The sequence below is a fragment of the Botryllus schlosseri genome, chromosome 1 (assembly GCF_051294905.1).
Source record: "Botryllus schlosseri isolate E-star chromosome 1, Bs_hap1, whole genome shotgun sequence".
NCBI classification, from domain to species: domain Eukaryota; kingdom Metazoa; phylum Chordata; class Ascidiacea; order Stolidobranchia; family Styelidae; genus Botryllus; species Botryllus schlosseri.
In genome coordinates, this window is record NC_137236.1 from 9,609,867 (window position 1) to 9,625,812 (window position 15,946).

At 39.3% G+C, this 15,946-nt stretch overlaps 1 pseudogene across 1 annotated transcript; it reads right to left on the reverse strand.

The window, feature by feature from the left end:
- Positions 1 to 251: 251 nt before the first annotated feature.
- On the reverse strand, positions 252 to 5,854 carry LOC145433487 (uncharacterized; annotated as a pseudogene). The gene has a single exon (XR_013913115.1). The product of XR_013913115.1 is annotated as an uncharacterized LOC145433487 (transcript).
- Between the last annotated feature and the right edge of the window lie 10,092 nt (positions 5,855 to 15,946).

A 15,946-nucleotide genomic window follows, 5' to 3' on the forward strand; every position in this document is an offset into this window, starting at 1 on the left:
CCGCAAGTCTGGAAATTTTGAAAAAATTGTCATTTTACCATATACTCTCAAAGTATGGTAACACTACCGAACAAAATTTTGGCTATACGTTCACTAGGTTAGTGCGGCATACCTGCGTCGGGCGCAGTATGCTATTAATTGAGTGGAAATGTAAGGCGTTACCTCTGCTTCTTCTTGGTAGCATTGCTGACTACTTTGATCACATCTGACTACACATGACATATTACTGTTCAGATTAGGAACAGATGAAATATTATGGCGGGTTGGATGTCAATATCCATGCCCAATGCGTTGCAATCTTTTTATATTTTTCATAACTGAAAGATGAAGAAGAAAATGCTAGTAGTACTACGAAGTATCGGTGTATTCGTGTAATTGTATTGCGTAGGCGTGAAGTTTGAACCGGTGGTTCTGAACCTTTTTTCTTCATGCCCGCCCATGATTTAAGAGTCGCACCAAAGACAATGCGGTAGATGTCGAAGTCTGGTCGGGTTTCGACTTTACTATTTGAACTATATCATGTATGAATCACGCTCGATAACAACTCAATTAATCAAGTACTATTTTTGGGATCAAATCAGGGTGTTATAACAACTGTTGGTAGCTGGCTCATTCATATTGGGTTTGAATCCAGTGTACACAACTTGATTCCACTTCTGTGATAGGCAATACGGTGAATTTGTTTTGTTTTATTGCTTTTTATATTGACTGAAAACGAGGTACAGACTCCCGCTGTATGCTCACATTGAATTAAGTTGAGTATACCGCACCCAGTTCTATAAATAAGCATGTCCTCAAAAACAACACATTTTATATATTCTTTATGGTTCCATTACAAGAGGTAGATAATGTAAATTCAATTTTGTACCTCTCCAATACAAGGGTACACAGTTTATCATTTTGGCCAGAAAGCCTCAAAGCATGTTTACTCTACAAATTGCTTCCACTCCGTTTCCAAACTTCTATGCGCAGTGTGCTGCAAGATACAATACCTGGTTTGAAACATTTTGTCAGGAATACCCTTATCTAGTGTAAATGAACAGTGTTAAGAGAGACCTTACAATGTAAAAGCACCTGCATGAAGCATAAAACCCACATTTTACAAGAATTATGGCAACCACTGCATTTATGGAACAAATCCACACACCTTTGGCACACTTCGCGCGAAACGTAACTAAATATTTGGTCTTTCATGAATTTTGTCAAGAGTGGGCTTGCAACGAGATCTCAGATATATATCATTAAAATTTCAATATACAGATTTGTATCACTACTACGCCATGTATACATCCATCGCATTTTTCTTCTACGTCCCAGTGCCCCCCATCTGACAACAAGGTTAAGAACTACTGTTTTATAGCATCTTTTACCTCCGGGCTGAGTTGAAATTTAGAAAATTGTGAGGTCTAATGTCACATGTTGATATGTTACTACCAGAGGCGATCAGGAGCTAGTGACGTCTATTTTTCTGACTACTCCGAGAGCATTTGTCTGCTCACTTGGCTGGTTGCCTTATCATACTACTTCCACTTTAATCAGACAGTTTCAAGGCAACGCAACCTAGTTTTTACAGAGCGATGTTGCAATCGAGTCACCATAGGCGGTCAGTAACGAAGTACTTCTACTTTTTCGAAGCACTCAAGTACTTTTCCTCTAGTTCTGGTACTTACTCAAGTAGATATGAATTTTAATACTTCTACTTCTACTTCATATTATTTTGTGATTTACTTACTTACTTTTCGCTATTTTCAGTTTGTCAAGTAGAAGTAGTTTAATCCTCCAATCAGGAAGATAGCCTGAGAAATTTCGGGGCTGTTTTCACGGAGTAACGACATAAAAGTCGAGTTAAGCCTAGAATTTTGGTCGCGCTTCGCGCGCAAAGAATGCAGAGTATCCAGCGTGATTTCACGAAAGTGTCCGGTGAATATAATTCAGGTAGCGGGTTGGCGTGGTTCCGTTCACACCGCATTGTCAGCCTTCGCCATATCAAATATTTCATCACAGTATATATGGCTTATCATACTGTTTGAAACTGATGTTTTGCAATCTAGCATTTACTTATCATATCGTAATCTAGCTGTCCATGGCGTGTTCTAATCTGGAAAGATGGACTCTGACTTTTTCTTTAGTTTTAGAGCTGTTTTAGCATACCAATCTTCGAAACTTTCTGGACTAAAGACATTAAATACATGTTCCGTTTTTAGATTTATATTTCACTTTCAATTCTCAGTAGGCTACCATATATTTTGATTTCTAATTAATATCAGTTCTTTTGTGTGGATAACGTACACGTTGAAGTATATAAGCAAGTGTAGTAATGCCTTCAATTTCCATAAATAAAGCTACTCAATATAGCATTTTTACGGTCCACCATATTTTTTATTGACGTTTACTAATCGCACAATGTGTTTACACCGTATCCAACACACCATCTTCGTATTGCTCTTCGACTAAACTACAGGCCTTTTAATATGGGGGAGTGCACAATACATGATATTTTCTAAAACGTGCTGTTTGAGTAAACAGAGGATTAGTATCGCATTTCCATAGCAATACTATCATTTTTATCCCATGATGTGGACAAATGCTTATCCTTATGTTATCGAAAATTGGATGTCTGCTGGTTTGCATCGATATGAATCAAGCTCGTCACCTTTCGCATAGCTCAATTTGCACGTTTTTACAATCCATGTGAACAAATTAGGATTGTTTTCACAACTACCGTACTTACTTACTTGAGTACTTTTAAAGTCAGTCAATTCTACTTCTACTTCAAGTAGTTTTAGGTTCCTCATGGAAGAAGTACTTCTACTCGTACTTGAGTAGATTTTTTCGTCGCTAATTCTACTTCTACTTGAGTAGCTTTGTTGACTACTTTGACCACCTCTGCGAGTCACTAACTTTGAGTCAGCTCGAGTCATTGCACATTTTGACTCAAGTCAATCGATTTTTTAAGGTGACTCAAATCAAGTCACTCGTTTTTTGGAGGTGACTCGAGTCAAGTCAAGGCACAATTTAAGTGAAATTAAATTTTCGAAGTATGAGTGATCATACAAAGTCATTACATTTTGCTAGCTGTGTTGAATACGGATTAATTGACCATTTATCTACAATCAGATAACGAATATAAAGTTGAATACAAATACAAAAATGCATTGCATCGCTCCTGCACACGTAGAACTGCTGAAAAATGCGTCAGTAACTGTATAGCTACATCAGATGTCAAACATACGAACCGCCAAATGATTTCATCGGGCCCGTGAAGAAATTCTGAGTATGAATTCGAACATCTTTTCCAGCACATTTAAGTGAGAAATATTTCTAAAAAATATACCCTCACCTCACGATAGCATCAAGTATTTGTTCATAGGCCACGTTATAACGGGCTATGCATGTCGGCTATGTCTACATATGTCTACTATGGTCGGGGAGAGGGATATTAGGGTTGGGGGAGGGGGATAGTAGGGCGTGAATTTGGCTCAGAGTCAGTCCACATATTTTGAAGCGCCAAGTCAAGTTAAGTCATTTTTGCGAAGTGACTCGGCACGTCTGGGGCATGTGCAAGCTTTGCTGCTAATATTGCAGACAAGATTTTTGATGTCAGCAAGGATATTCACACGGAGTTCGAAGTGACTGTCCCGAGTAAAATGTCTCCCCTCATATTCCACATTTGTGATTTTTCATGCAAGCATGTATCCGCATATGTCCGGTAAGGGTTGTCTTCTGAGCAAATGCTTTCCCACACACATTACATTCATGATTTTTGACGCCAGCATGCATGTCCATATGCTGCATGAGCACTCCCTTCTGAAGAAATGCTTTTCCACACACAGTACATTCATGATTTCGTATGCCAGCATGGATTTTCATATGAAGCTTGAGGCCTGCCTTCTGAGTAAAAGATTTTCCACAAACATTACATTCATAGTTCTTGACGCCAGCATGCAACTCCATATGAAGTTCCAAATGACCCTTCCGAGTAAATGCTTTCCCACACACATTACATTCATGATTTTTGACGCCAGCATGCATGTCCATATGCTGCATGATCACTCCCTTCTGAAGAAACGCTTTTCCACACACAGTACATTCATGATATTTTACGCCAGCATGGATTTTCATATGAAGCTTGAGGCCTCCCTTATGAGTAAAAGATTTTCCACAAACATTACATTCATGATTTTTGACGCCAGCATGCATCTTCATATGAAGCTTGAGGTTACTCTGGTGAGTAAATGATTTCCCACACACAGCACATTCATGATTTTTGACGCCAGCATGCATCTTCATATGAAGCTACCCTTCTGAGTAAATGCTTTTCCACAGACATTACATTCATGATTTTTTACGCCAGCATGGATTTTCATATGAAGCTTGAGGCCTGCCTTCTGAGTAAAAGATTTTCCACAAACATTACATTCATAGTTCTTGACGCCAGCATGCAACTCCATATGAAGTTCCAAATGACCCTTCCGAGTAAATGCTTTTCCACACACAGTACATTCATGATTTCGTACGCCAGCATGGATTTTCATATGAAGCTTGAGGCCTGCCTTCTGAGTAAAAGATTTTCCACAAACATTACATTCATAGTTCTTGACGCCAGCATGCAACTCCATATGAAGTTCCAAATGACCCTTCCGAGTAAATGCTTTCCCACACACATTACATTCATGATTTTTGACGCCAGCATGCATGTCCATATGCTGCATGAGCACTCCCTTCTGAAGAAACGCTTTTCCACACACAGTACATTCATGATATTTTACGCCAGCATGGATTTTCATATGAAGCTTGAGGCCTCCCTTATGAGTAAAAGATTTTCCACAAACATTACATTCATGATTTTTGACGCCAGCATGCATCTTCATATGAAGCTTGATGCTACCCTTCTGAGTAAATGCTTTTCCACAGACATTACATTCATGATTTTTGACGCCAGCATGCATCTTCATATGAAGCTTGATGCTACCCTTCTGAGTAAATGCTTTTCCACAGACATTACATTCATGATTTTTGATGCCAGCATGCATGTCCATATGCCGCTTGAGCACTCCCTTCTGAACAAATGCTTTTCCACACACAGTACATTCATGATTTTTTACGCCAGCATGGATTTTCATATGAAGCTTGAGGCCTCCCTTCTGAGTAAAAGATTTTCCACAAACATTACATTCATGGTTCTTGACGCCCGCATGCAACTCCATATGAAGTTCCAGATGACCCTTCCGGGTAAATGCTTTCCCACACACATTACATTCATGATTTTTGACGCCAGCATGTATCTCCATATGCCGCTTGAGGTTACTCTGGTGAGTAAATGCTTTCCCACACACAGCACATTCATGATTTTTGACGCCAGCATGCATCTTCATATGAAGCTTGATGCTACCCTTCCGAGTAAATGCTTTTCCACAGACATTACATTCATGATTTTTGACCGCAGCATGCATGTTCATATGCAGCTTGAGCACTCTCTTCTGAAGAAATGCTTTTCCACATACAGCACATTCATGATCTTTAACGCCAGCATGCATGTCCATATGAAGCTTGACGTTACCCTTCCGAGTAAATGCTTTTCCACACACAGGACATTCATGATTTTTGACGCCAACATGCATCTCCATATGACCCATGAGGTTACCCTTTTGAAGAAATGCTTTTCCACATACAGCACATTCATGATTTTTAAAGCCCGTATGCATATCCTTTAATCCTCCACTACTCTCGTAAATATCACCTAAACGATATCTCAAGTCATGATGAATAGTTTGAATATTAGAGTCTGTGTCTAGGGCCATGGGCAAAATGATTCTAGTACTCGAATCTGCATCGAGTATCAAGTTTAATGATTTGAGTCGAGCAGTAAAAGACGATTTTTTCGAGTACTGAAATAACATGCTTGTCGCAACTTCATACATGTCTATTGTCCCCCTAGAAGAGGTCATTAGTAGGGCGGATTTTTTTTTACCTGAAAAAAGGACAATTTTGACCTAAAAAATCCAAATTTTGACTTTTGTTGACCTAAACAAACTAAATTTTGACCTAAAGTATGCAAATTAGGTGTTTTCCCACATAATGTTAAAATTGTACCACTTATCTTCATTTCTGGTTAGAACTGGCTGTCCTAACGAAGTGGTTTGGCATGGAAAAGCGTTTAGGGCTTAGAAACAAGCAACTTATTACATGAAAAAAACAATATTTCAACGAAATCTGGCCCTATGATGAATTCAAGTGGTTACAATATGTATTATGGTGGAAATAATGAAAAAATTTTGTAGTACGAGAGATACTTCCCTACATTACTGGGTAGAAAGTGCATGTCCTTACTAAGAAACTTGCCAAGGACGTTCCACTGCAGCACTTGTTGGCTGACAACACTCAAGTTGTGCGTACACTGCTGGTGTCACACCGTGTTGCTTCATTCTGACAGTGTTGTCTACATCACAATTTTTCATCATGCGCTTCTTGATGTAAGAATGATGCAATGCCCAAGAAGTCTTTCTTCAGTTAGAATATTGCGGTACGTTGACCATATTATCATGCCTACATATTTGTTTTATTTGACCGTTTATGATTCACAATGAGCAGACAATTAGCCATTTACAACGGTAGGCCTATGAAGTAGGCTGAAAGCTGTGAAATATCAAATGATATGTTCATCGACAGTGCAAAATCTACGATACAAACGAAATGCAGAAGTCGAAAAAATTTGGACTTGATGAACAATTTTGACAAATGTTGACCTAACGCTACAATTTTGACATGTCAAAAAAAACCGCCCTAGTCATTAGTAATGCAGTATTTCTGCTTTTCTGTAGTACTTGGGTGGATTTATATCTGCTAGTTTCACTTGCTCAAGTAGTCGTTTTTATATACCAGCCTACTTCTATTTCACCATTCACTAATGCTGAAATACGGTACCAATTTGTGCGTTGGGGCTGTTCAAAGAAAAACCTTTTTCTTCAAATTTCACTGGCTACGTGAAAAAATTGTCAGGTTGGCTAATAAAACGCTGTAAACCAAATTTGGCTCAATTCCAACTGGTAGAAGCAAAATTCTTATAGTAGAAAAATTAGGATTTATTATCCAAAATTTCAAATTTTTCTGTCCACCCCAAAAAATTGTTAGGCTGTCAGTGGAGATGACGCACTCCAAGTTCGTCTCAATTCCCATCACGCGAAGTATTGGTAAGGTATTGCAGTAGAAAAATTTCTAATTCTATAATAAATAATGAAAGAGTTAGTTAAATTAAATATTATTTTCTTCCAATCCAATTTTTTCTAATGCAATAACTTCGCTTCTACTGGTTGGAATTGAGCGAAATTTGATGTGCAGCAAATTTTTGGACAGCCCTATTGGGCATTCATAGATATTTGATGTGCACGTCAAAGTGAAATAAACTTCATAAACAAGTTCAATGCGTGTAATGCAGTAGTTCTCAAACTTTTCAGAACTCAACCCGAGGTTCATTATTAACTCACGAACCGAGCCTCACACGTCGACAAAAATGAAAATGTTAGCAGGCTACTTTTTTGTGGGCATGCATGATATGCAGACAACCAGCTGTAGGCTAATTGATTCATTACAATCAAGGCCATCGATTCAGCGAGGTCAGTGTGACTGAAATTTCCCCTTCACAGTATTTTACTGCAGTACTCTTTTGCAGGGTTGTAACCAAGCCGCAAGGTTCCAAGTCACGAGTCAATGAGTCATTCTACGCATTTGAGGAAATGAATCCGAGAGTCAAGTCGAGTCACCAAAAAAATCGTGACTCGAGTCGAGTCGTGACTTGAGTCATTTCAACCCTGCTCTTTTGTACTGTGCGGCACAATGTAGGCTACGCGTTAATGGTTTCCATTTGTTCTCTAGTCACAGACCCATTGCAAGGAATTTTCAAGCTAAATGACACTTGAATTATCAAGATTTGTGATTTAATTTAAAATAAACACGCACTAAACATGTTAACAAGGCTACTATAAGTTATGTGTATGCTTCAACCTGTTACCGGTACCTAATTTTACCCGGTACAGCAGTAACTGCTGACCATCTAGTTGTAAAACGTCTCTATTACAACACCAGGTCTGTTGGAGATGCGACTGATCACGCAAGCGATTATATCTTGCGCACATGGCCTATTACAGATGCGATTGCTCAGGCCAACGGTTATGTCGTGCGCGCCAGGTCTGTTGGAGATGTGGCTGACTATGCAAGCGATTAGGCTATATCTTGCGCATATGGCCTGTTGTATATGGGATTGTTAAGGCCTGTCGATGACGCGATGAATTAACGAGGGTTGCCGCGCGTGCGTGCAGCAATGCTCGTGCTCAGTGAACTAATTTCACTCGCGTACAAACGGCAAACTAACTCAGCAGGAGGCTGCTGGCTGTGCTGCTCGTTATTTGGCAACACGCTTCTCACTAACTGGCAGCGCGTTACACTGATAATACGAATTACTGGGCACGATGGCTGGAAGTGAAGCGCGATTGGAAACAAACATGAAGAAAGGTGTGATTTCAAGTTTTTTATCGACGGAGATTTTTTCAAGGCTTGATGTACCCATGTATAATACATTAATACACACCCCCTATACCCCCTCTAAAATTTTGCGCATTATACATGGAAAATTACGGTATCATATAACCACTAAACATATGCAAACATGATCACCGATGGCATGCAAAATTGTTTCCTTGTGGTACAGCTCGAATTATTCACTAAGCAATTAACATGAAATATTGCATTTCTAAATATCCTTCCTTCATATTTGATGAACAACTCTTAAACAATGTTCCCTCTAATTTTTCACGACTTTACGCGCAGTCACCAACTCACTGCGAGGTCCCTTGGACAACAGGTCGTGGACGACTAAAAATAGGGTCATCACTTTGAATTTTTGTGCGCCGCACCCGCAGCATAGATTTTCTTTGCGCAGAGACCGTCATAGCGCAATTGCGCAGCTTAGAGGGAACAATGCTCTCTAATATTCTAATATACAGCATAAATCATTCAAAAATGACATACATCCAATCCTATATAATTAAAATGTCGATAAAACAATCACAGTGTAGCTCTTGTGTATGAGTCAGCAACTGATACAGAAATGTAACTTAGTATTTTTCTCATTACACACTATACTGATTATGGGCACACATACTCTTACTACTAATAGACATTGGGCATTAATGAAATTTAGGAAGGAGTCAAATAGCATAGATTACATGCACTTTGGTCAAGTATTCCAAGACTAGGACTTGCAGTCTTTCATTCATAATCATTTGTTCGGCCCAAGCAGCTAAACTACATTACAAATATCTTCAATTTTGTCAAGTGGGCAGCAGCGTTTGGTTATATTAACATCAATTTTACAAATCCAGACGATGTATTTACTCTTCCACAGTATCAAGGTATAATTCAAAAAATTGCATCAATTTATGACAGCATCGCGAAGATGCATATTGCAAACCTTTTCGGACAAAGGGCCACATGATATGTATACGAACCATTGCGCGGGCAACTGGAATGTTGATAAACTTTTGTTAGCCGTCTGATAGGAGCGAAGAGCGAATTGAACTAAGTAACATTGAAAACAAAGAGTTATATTACTACGCTTCAAAATTCACAACAATTATGGCATGCAACTGTGCAGTGTGCAGTATTGGCCTGGTCGCGCTAAGCGCGACCTTTTTATCAAAGGTAATGAATGAATTCTGTCAATAAATATGCTACTCACATTGGGCTCATTTGGCAGGGACAGGATTATTCGGCTTTTTCACATAGCAATATCGACGGTTGCGGTGAACATGCCTCTATCATTTTGTTGCAATTTTCTAATTTCGAGAATTACCTCGCAGGCCACACAAAACCATCTTGCGGGCCTCATTTGGCTTGTGGGCGACGAGATGGCACCCTCGATCTGTACCGTTATAAAAAACGGTGAGGTCATTTTCACAAACTCCGACTCAAGTCAATATTTTTTCCACGATTCCGATGCCAGCCAATATTGTTTTCACAACTCCGACTCCACAGCCCCGCTTCTAAGACACGTTGTGCTTATTTAGACAGTTTTTGATTCATCCGTTTTTTTTTGTCTTGTTTTCAAGACAAATTTCGCTAATCAAGAAATAACATTGGCTGTGGTCTTAAAGTTGACACGGGCCAAGAGCATAAGACATACCGGTAACTAGCTTTTTGAGACAGTTTTGATGTGTCAGTATTTTTGCTCTTGTTTTTAAGACCCATTCACTCCAAATGCTAGTATAGACACAGACAGGCGTATATATATTGTTCTGAAGATTTTTTGATGAGTGATAAGTGGCGTGTACCTCAAAAACGTTATCTAGTCAATTTCTTGTCTTGTTAACTCCTTAGTACATTATCATCCCAACACTGCAATTCAGGTCTATCTCATGCTTCCCATCCACTCCACTCAGAACCCAACACTGAAACTGCTCCCAAAGCACTGCTACTATTTTCAATTAATTTGAGTCTTACTTTCGAGACAGAAAGTACAGGTACGGTAAGACACGGTACTTGGTCAGACTATTTCGTCTTTAAGACTTTTTTGCTACAAAATCGATTTGAGACAAAAGTACTTGGTAAGACTAATTGGTCTATGAGACATTTTCTGCTAAAAATTCGATTTGAGACATTAAGACCAAATTTGTCTATTTTTTTGTAGTGAAAGACATTAAAGGAAGAACCGATCGGATAATTGACATTTCAAAAGAACGGGGTTTGGAGTATGAAATAGTAGAGATTCCGACCCCAAAAAGCCACCCACTGGCTACGCTACTGTTAGCAATGATAATGGCTCTGAGCGAGAAATGTGGCTATACAAACATCATTCAATTTCAATAGAAAACCGGCATCTCAATTCGCCAAAAACCACGAAACGTGTTGTTCGGCAACCAATATTTTTTACAAATGTTCAACTAGAACTAGAACTACTGAATTTTTCAAATTTGCGACTAGAACTAGAACTACTCAGTTTTCAAAATCCGCAACTAGAATTATATAGAAGTAATAGAATCACTGAATTTTCAAAATCTGCAACTAACTAGAACTAGGCTACTTTATTTTCAAAATCAGCAACTAGAACAAGAACTACTTAAAACCGTTAGTTAGTTAGTTGACCTTCAACTAACTGAATGTTTAGTTTGTGTACAAGTCTGTAATCGAAGCAACCCTCCTCGTACTGTACTTAACTACTTTACCATTTTCCATAGTATCCACTTCACGATATTGTTGTTAATGTAATCATAGTGTCCTATATGGTGTCGACCAGAGATGCCACTGAGATATTTTGGAAAAACCCAGATTTGGACGTTGAAAAAACCCAGATCCTATATTTCACTCAAATTTATATGATATAGCTGCAAAACAGTGACTGAGAGTCATCAATGACAGTTATACGGACATAGAAAAAGTTTTAGCCCTTGATATTGAAATCCCAACTGTTCATTTTCATACTATACATTTTGCTCAGTTAAATGAGCAAATCCATCGAAATATGATGCTTTCCTCTCGACACATCGCTACGGGCACTCGTAATGTTTGTCACAATGACAATCCCCACCTATGATGAGGATGATTTTAGGGTAGTTCCAGTGACTGTGAGCTGACCAGATAGATTAAAAATAGATTTCGATTCATTAAACCTGGGACAAGCACTTTTATCTGGGATGTTTAGTCGAAAAAGAAACTGCCAGATCATGAAATTAAGGGTACATTTGAATTTGACAAACCCCTCTCCCTCTGAATAACTTGCCCGGGTGCCCAAACTGTCTCTTTGAGTGTCCCTGTTGAAAGTGAATATACTCTGATGTCAACATGGTAAATTAGTTAGATCAACATTTGGTCTTTCCATGTGCATTAATTGCATACTTTACAGCAGTTACATACTATTTACTGACACACAACGAATTTGTTGCAGCGCTAGCATTCAAGTCCTAAATCGTTTTGAATTGCAAAACAAATGCTCCAGAGTTGCCTTGTGAAAATGACTTTCTGCGACCTAGTAGTCAGTATTCAGCTCTCTCATCACGCCAAGACCTCTCCTTTTAATAGTAAATGGGTCTCTTTAGACTCAATCACAGTAGAATCCGTCGATATTATAAGATCTTACTAAGCTAACAATCAATTTTGCGCCGTAAAATTGACCTGACAAACATGATGTTGAAAAAAAAACAGATTTCAAGCACAAAAACCCAGAAACCCAGGTGATGCTCGAAAAACCCAGATCTGGGTGGAAAAACCCAGGAGTGGCATCTCTGGTGTCGACACAAGCAAATCTCACGGTTCAATGAAATTGTATCACGTCACAATTTCCATTTGGCTACAGGCAATTTACCGGTCATTTTTGACCGGCTTGCCGAGCATTAAATTTGATGAGTCGGGTATCAATCGAAAGCTGACTCTGCACTGATTACGAAAATATAAATTTTATTCCACTCATGGCCCTGGAACCCCCACAATCAGCCCCAAATTATTCATTGTTAAGTAGGTTGGCAGTGTGACGCAACAAGGCTGTCTGGCGAAACGAGAGACTAGCTCAAGAGCAAGGATGCGGCCGAGCGGCGAGGGTGGGATCAGCTGACGTCGCGGCAATAGCTATGTGCAATCGCGTCGCAGAGAAACCCTGCGCTGTTGATACTTTTCTACAGGCGCTTCGGTACAAGCGAGCACGCCTTATCAGCCTTTCCTTGACTTTAAAGGGTAGAACTGGGTCCACAGAATGTATTAGGGCCCTACAAATTTTCGCGCGTTATCCTTCAACTGATAGAGATATTTAGGCTACGTCTAAATAGTCTACATTGGATATGTCACATTATTATGATATCGATTGCCTTAGCCCGCTAGTTGCGTAGGGCTCCAGAGACGCGTGGCGCTGTTGATACTTTCTATAGGCGCTTCGCTAAAAGCGAGCACACACCAGCCTTTCCTTGACTTGTAAGGGTAGAACTGGGTCCACAGAATGTTTTTGGTCCCTACCAATTTTCGCGCAATATCCTTCAGCTGATAGAGATATGTAGGCTACGTTTAAGTAGTCTACATTGACTATGTCAGATTATTATGATATCGATTACCTTAGCCGCTTGTTGCGTAGGGCTCCAGAGATGCGTGGCGCTGGTGATGGCGGGTGTCGATACTTTCTATAGTCGCTTTTATGGTTAAGTGTGAGCAATGAGCATTGAGCATTGGCATACATTACAAGTTTTTGTTTGATCCGTAAGGGTAGGACTTGGTCCGCGAATGCAGCAGGTAAAATGTTGATTGTTGAATAAAGTTCAACAGCAGTAGTGTCGAATTAAACTGGGATCTTTGTCCGGATTCAATCCGTTATTGGAAAGCTTGCGGGCCAGACCTGCCAAACGACTCCAAAATGTTACCACCAAATCCATACCTTTGTTTTTCACTGGAATATATCTGATATCACTATTAACGTTGACGTTCGAATTTGGTGTATCATTTTTCAATCACCGAACAGTTTTTTGAATGCCGGGGACCTTTTGCGTCAAAAGTAATACAGTGGTATCACAGATATTTGAATTATATTCATTCTGTAGCCTGTATTTATATTCCTAATGTAACTTACGTAAAACGGATTTGCATTATTTTTTTAGCATCTGTGAATAACTGAATGTCCATTGTCCATTCGGCCCAACAGAGTTTGCATAGAAAGCGCATAGAAAAGTATCAACAGCGCAGGGTTTCTCTGCGACGCGATTGCTCATTGCTATTGCCGCGACGTCAGCTGATCCCACTCTCGCCGCTCGGCCGCATCCTTGCTCTTGAGCTAGTCTCTCGTTTCGCCAGACAGCATTGTTGCGTCACACTGCCAACCTACTTAACAATGAATAATTTGGGGCTGATTGTGGGGGTTCCAGGGCCATGAGTGGAATAAAATTTATATTTTCGTAATCAGTGCAGAATCAGCTTTCGATTGATACCCGACTCATCAAATTTAATGCTCGGCAAGCCGGTCAAAAATGACCGTTAAATTGCCCGTAGCCAAATGAAAATTGTGACGTGATACAATTTCATTGAACCGTGAGATTTGCTTGTGTCGACACCATATAGGACACTATGATGTAATCACATCATGGCCAAACACTAAACGGCGAACCGCAGACCAGGCGTAAATTGTTATGCTAAATACTAAATACAGCGGACCGAGCAAAGCTGCATGCCATTATAGAGGATCCTCTATAATGCCATGACAAAATCGCTCAGACTTTCAATACTGAAAGGTTAACGACTGACCAGGCAAGCCTGCGGATGGATAGACTCTGACAAAATCACTCAAGACTCTGAATATAGATAACTAAGGTAAAATTATAGAATATAGTAAAACTAGTAAGTATAGTAGTAAAACTGCCGCTGTGATCACTCGTCCATGATATTTCGCTATGTCTCGGTTAAGAAACTACTTCTTGTCGTGATTACTCGAGAGTCGAGACTCGTATATAAGTGTTTTGAGGATTATTATTGATTGAGACTCTATACGCAATAACTGCAAACGTCTGAATAAACCGATTGTATTCAGCCTATATACATATACATTATACATTTTATTAATATATTCATTGTGGAGATATATTAAAACCCTAAGCTTTTCGAGCTGACACTCTTCAAGGGCAATCGTCAGCAAATGGGTCAGTTCAAGCCAGGTGGCCATGCCATATTCCCACCATCTCAAAACGTCATGGAAATTGGCATGCTTGCAGAGCTTTGTTTTCTGATTTCAGAAATCCAAATTTCATTAAAAAAGGTCGACTAGAACCTAAGGTATGACCGTATAAAAATTGCCATTTTTCTGATCGCTCAAGCGGAGAAAATGTCCGAAATATATACATGTAATTTAAATTTGCCATAATTCATTCAAATTAAGGCTGTTGAGGGTGAAACTTTCACACTTGGTCATTTACAGCACACTTAATACATTCTCACCTTCTTTGACACCTGGGGCTGCCTAGTTTGACCTTTGAACCCATGGTTCTATTTGTAACTTTTGAAGGCACTCATGCGTGACGTCAGTTTTAATTGCAGATATCTCTTGGCCAACAGGTGGAATCATCAAGTGTAAGGTATCATTGGAAAGCCCTTGGAAAGGCTTTCAAAATCAACAATAGAATTAGTGGATATCTCATCATCATTTGTTGTATACCAGTGTTGAAAAAAGTTATTGAATTTCGAAATTTTATTATAATTTTACTTTTAGAGGTTGCACGGTATTGAATTAAGTCTTATGTTTGTAGAATGGATACTTGTAGTATAGGCTGTGTTTTGGAAGCTGATTGTCACATAAAGGCCTACCGATATCAAAAGCAAAAATTAGAGTCACTGGATGATCTAACTGATGAAGAACGAGAGCTTCTTTAAAATCCAGGTTGGGGCAGAATGCAACATCAGTACAAGACCCGGTACTGATCTCCTGACTACTAGTACAATTTGCACGTTTCACAAGTATAAATGTGTTGACACTTATTCTGCATCATATAAATCCTGGTGTGATGTATTTCAACGCCACCAAAGACCTATCAAAAACCATCCACGCATCATTACTTTGAACTGGTTTAAACGATTCAAGCAACACGACAGTAGTTCGAATATCATTCCAGGGAGGAAACTGTGCAGCAATTGCAGAAACAAAATGGAGAAAAAGCTTGTAGGCGATCCTGATATATCATTGAGTACTAGTGGAAGTGAGTTGGAAGAAATACAATCATAGTTTGAAGCAGATTCCTACAGCAATGGAAAGTCTGAGACGCCCACTGACTGATCAGATTTTGAATATGGAAGGAATGATGTCTTACTGCGTGCCAAACCTTCAAAAAATTAAATTTATAAATTTGCTCAAAGACGAATTGGATGATACAAAACATTTTTTGAAGTATTTTGTGTATTCACCACAAACTGCGTACCGGTAGCAGAATTTCCTTCA